The sequence below is a fragment of the Nansenia antarctica genome, assembly GCF_963989245.1.
Source record: "Nansenia antarctica genome assembly, chromosome: 3".
NCBI lineage: Eukaryota > Metazoa > Chordata > Actinopteri > Argentiniformes > Microstomatidae > Nansenia > Nansenia antarctica.
In genome coordinates this window covers 81,942,755-81,947,754 of record NC_137688.1, presented here as the reverse complement: position 1 = coordinate 81,947,754, position 5,000 = coordinate 81,942,755, and positions in this window count along the sequence as shown.

Genomic DNA, 5,000 nt, shown 5'->3' with positions numbered 1-5,000 from the left:
GTCACCATGGAAACAGCTCGGCGGGGTTCCATTCCTTCACCCCCCCCCCCCACACACACACACATACCCCCGACACCGCTCAACCCCCCCCCCCCCCCCCCCCCCCGCCACCCATCCCCCACGCAAATCCAGATGAACACAAGCGTTCACACCACCTCACCTCCAAGGAAGGAATCTTAATTGGTTCTAGCGAAGCGTAACCACGGTGATACCTGCAGTACATGAATTCAGCACTATTTAATTACAGAAGCCTAACAAATTGAAAATTACCTCATGAGTAGACCATGAATAGAATAACTTAGTTATTATTAATAGGATAACTTTATAATGTAATAACAACATGTCTGTTCGTACAGGGTTGTATTACTTGCTGCCCGACGACATTGACAATGTTGAGAAATGGAGGTAATATAACTAAACAAATACATCTGAGAAAAATATAGACATGATTTATTAAAAATGATTTGTAAAAATGTAATTAATAGAAATGAAATGTTCTTGTGAGGAAAATGTTTGGACACCCCCATATTACTGTATTACTACTTAAAATGCCTAAAATTAGAATCAAGTGCACCCCAATGTGAGACCATCTGTCCAAAAATGTAAACTGAAGCAGATGTGGACCATGTAACATGACAATGACCCAAAACATTACAGTTAATCCACCCAAGGAATGACTCAAACGAAAGAAATTGAATGGCCAAGTCAAAGCCTGGATCTTAATCCTATTGAGATAATTTGGGGTTATTTGAAACAGTCTGTGCATGCAAGACACCCCGTCAGACATCACACAGCTGAAAGAATTCTGCATGGAGGAGTGGGAGAAGCACTCTCAGTCAATGTCAGAGACTGGTAGACAGTCATAGGAAACGTCTAATTGAGGTTATTTCAGTCAAAGGGGGCAATATCAGCTATTAGGGGATAGAGTGTCCTAACTTCTCAGTAGGAATTGGCATCTTTGTTATTTTTTTTGTTAAATAAATGATAACAAAGTGAAATTTTCATTGTTTTTGGTTCAATTACATTACTTTTATCCATAGATATTGTTTTGAAAGAATATCAAATATTGATATGTCCATTGATATGTCCAAAAAAGAACTAAATATGTCATGGGGTGATCCAAATTATTTCACATGACTGGGTCTGGTTAAAAAGTCTGCAAGTCTGGCAACATCATTTTTTAGTTTTTTCCAGATTATGAAAGGGTATATTGTAAGCTTTCAAATGATATGCCATACATTGAAATCTGAAACAAGTTGAAGAAGTCATGGATATTTGAATGTTGATACCCTCCAAATCACTGAGCTGAGATATCCAGTCTCTATTCAGAGACGTTTTTCACAGAGGTAATGGGTGGGAACAATAGCCGATTAACTCCACCCCAACCACTCAGGAAACAAACTTGCAGGGATGACATGTTTAAATGTGCTAAATAATAATACTAATAATTCAAGATTCATGATTTTTTTCATTGCCAGGTGTGCCAAAAGTTTATTACATCCCTTTACAAGTACAAGAGAGTAAAATTCACGGCAATGGAAAAAATTAGGCAAGATACAATTGAGCAATACAAATACAATAATAGAATGGTAAAAAAAAAAAAAAGTGACGCGATCTGGTGGAATGATCATGGAGGGTCAAAGTCATGGAGGGTCATGGAGGGGCAAAGTCATTTTTCTGTTTTTTTACATATGCTTAAACTACAGATTGTAAGCTTTCAAATGATGTGTCATACATAGAAATTGGGAAGAAATTAGTATTTGAAACTTGTTAACCCTGAAAACTAAATCCTGAGAAAACGGCCTTCAAAGATTTGGGACTTTTTCACACCTTCACACCGGCAGGTAATGGGCGGTAACAATAGCTGGTCAACCCCACCCCCAACCACTCCCCCTCTAGATTGACAGCTATCAGCTGTCAATACCTGTCAGTATTGGTCACTGGGTCAGACAGCTATAGTTATACAGCTATAACATTATTACCTAGCAAGGTATTACCTAAGCTAATTACCCAGCTTATTATTATTTATGGTTGTTGTAACTGTTATTGTTAGTCTTTTAATGATACAAAAAAGTCTTCAATCAGAATCAGAATTTATTTTACAGTACACAAGAATAGGTAGGATAAAGATATCACTGTAAATATTGTGTCATACACAGAATATGGGCACACAGTGCCAAACACTTCACACCAATATTGCACGTCACGTCAGGTCGACCAAAGCACATCTAATAAAAATAAAAATATATAAATAACCACGGCAAATGTAAAAGTGCACCAAATCACAGTACTGCAATCAGAATGAACCATGTAAAAAGAGTAAGAGTAAAAAAGTGGCACGTTATTACAGTGATAAATTGCTCCTATCCGAGGCACAGAGTTACAGCTCAAATCTAGACTTTATAAAATAACATCAGGCATGACTAATATTAAGGAGGAAAAAGCAGAACAATAGTGTGGCAAGCTGTGCAAAGTACAATCAGTGTGCAATTCCTGCATTCCTCCTGTGTGTTTCTCCTGCAGCTACAAACGGACAGCCTTTTTCTGAGGTGCCTTTTTCAGAGGTGCTGTGGAGTCTGGTGGGCAGGGGCATGTAGTGTCTTTCGCCTCATCAGTACAGAATTCTCTGATCTTGTCAAAAAGGTACTTTTGTCTGGCCACGTCAAGTCCGGGTGGGGCTTGCACAGGAAGATCACCTCTGGGGGGCTTGACATCAGTGTATTTCAGTAGCTGAAACTCGACTGGTTCTGCCCCGTGGTATTCCCTGGCCATAACCACGCCAGGTCTCCGAGCATCAAGGCTGCAACAGAATGAAGACAATGCATTAAATGATTGCCCACAGTAAATTTAATTATATGACCGCCATACTATGTTCATAAAATGAAATAGGTAAATACATGACAATGAATTACCTGAAGTGCTGGTAACTCTTAATCTGTGGGAGCGTTCGGAAGTAGCCACCCAGATGCTTTTGCCTGTCGTAGGTTTGAACCAGCACGGTGCCATTCTCCAGGCCTACAAGCTGGGGGATGTTGATGTGTTTCACTGGAGAGCTGGCCCTCACGACTCTAGCAATGTCATCCAAAGTGTCCACTCTGGGCTTCCTGAAGCACTGCTTGACAAGGCCAAAGCACCAGTCGGGGCCACAGTTGGTGTGGCCTGCAATCAGGAAGTGGAGGCCCAGTGTCTTGTGAAGGCCATGCATGGTCCGCCAGGCACAGTACCACAGCATGAAGTTGTTCTTGTTTTGGCCACTGCAGTTGTCACAGTTCAGGTCCACGTATGTTTCTCCAACTCCATACCTCTCGAAGAAGTGATGCAGGTAATTGATGACTGCGTTGCTGCCCTTACTCGATGCCATCCCTTCATCGATGAGGTAGTTCACCTGCTTAGGCATCCCTTCGCAGGAGACACCAAAGAGGCCGCACTTGCGTGGAGTCAGAAAGTACATGGGCCCTGGTTGATGAGGGTCAGTGGGGTAGTGGACCTAAGAAAGAGAGGCAAAAGAGGAAGAGAAGAAAAAGATTAGATGCAGTGAAAAGTAACATCAATTTAATTAATTTTAATTAATTTGGCCATTTAGCAGACGCTTTTATCCAAAGCGACTTACAATTACGAATTACAGGGACATTCCCCCTGGAGTAACTGAGGGCTAAGTGCCTTACCCAAGGGCACACTAGTAGTGGTGTGGCTTCAGGCGGGATTTGAACTCACAACCTTCCGATCACCAGTCCAACTCACTATCCACTAGACCACCACTACCCCCACAGAGGTGTGTGTGGGTAAATGAAATTCAATCAACCAAATCAACAGTGTCATAGGATGAACTTATTCTCACCTGTTGTGCAAAATCAAAACTGTAGTGCATTGTGATTTCCTTGCTTGCTGGTGTGGAGGGGCCAAGAGAGAGCTGCAAGTCCTCACAGACCTTCACACATGCAGCATTCATTTCCTGGTAGCAAGAACACTCCTTTGCAACACGGTCTAGATCAGGGGTCGGCAATTAGGTTTGGCCTCGGGCCAAATTTTTTTTGAGCCACTAGATGGCGGGCCCGAACATAATCAAAGGCATATTTTTGAATAATAAATGTGTGGACTGACGATGTAGCGTAGCCTAACTTATTCTAATAATTAGGTAACATAGTTTCATTCTGATAATTATTCCCCCCTCCTCCCAGACAAGGTCACATTATTTATTATTGGATTGGTTGTTTGGTGCCGGGTGAAGTTAGCCAAACATTTAACCTGCTAGCAAGAGAAACATCATGTCACTCTCCAAAGGTCTAAAGAGGAAAGTTGACGGTGGAAACAGGGCATTTAAAGAGGAATGGACAGCGAACTATACGTTCATCCTACCTGGTTTCATCAATGCAAAGCCGTTGTGAGAGACATTTTCCGTGCTCACAATGTTCCCTTTCTATACATGCGAGTCGTCCTTTTCCTCAATGAATGCGATAAAGACGCACGAGAGGAATCGATGGATGCATAAAAACCTTGAGAACTGCCTGTGGATTAAAGTGACGTCAATATCACCAGATATCAAGCAAATACTGACCGATGGGAGATGCTTTTTGTTTGCGCCGATTTTGTTTTCAATGTTTTTCAGAAAATTAAACAGAATTTGCGTTGTTACTGTTCATATGTGTGTTGCAGTCACATATACGTAAACATTACGTTTGAATGGCTTACTGAGCTCGTGTTATTTTGTTCAAACCACACACGGTATGTCGGTTATTTCAGCACCGTGACGCGTTGTCCACCTGCTTATGATTCACTCTGAGGGGTTCAGCGTCAGTGCGCTTCGGTGCACCTTGCTGCCTGATTGTCTGTCCCTGTGTCATTCACTCTCAACATGGATAAAAGTACAATAAGCATTATTCAGGTGGAGTTCGATTCTCTATTCGGACATTATAGGCGCTATATGTGGGACTGTCGGTCCGATATTATTATAAATAAATAATAAATAAAAAAAATTTAAAAAGAAAAGTGGATTCTCAAAA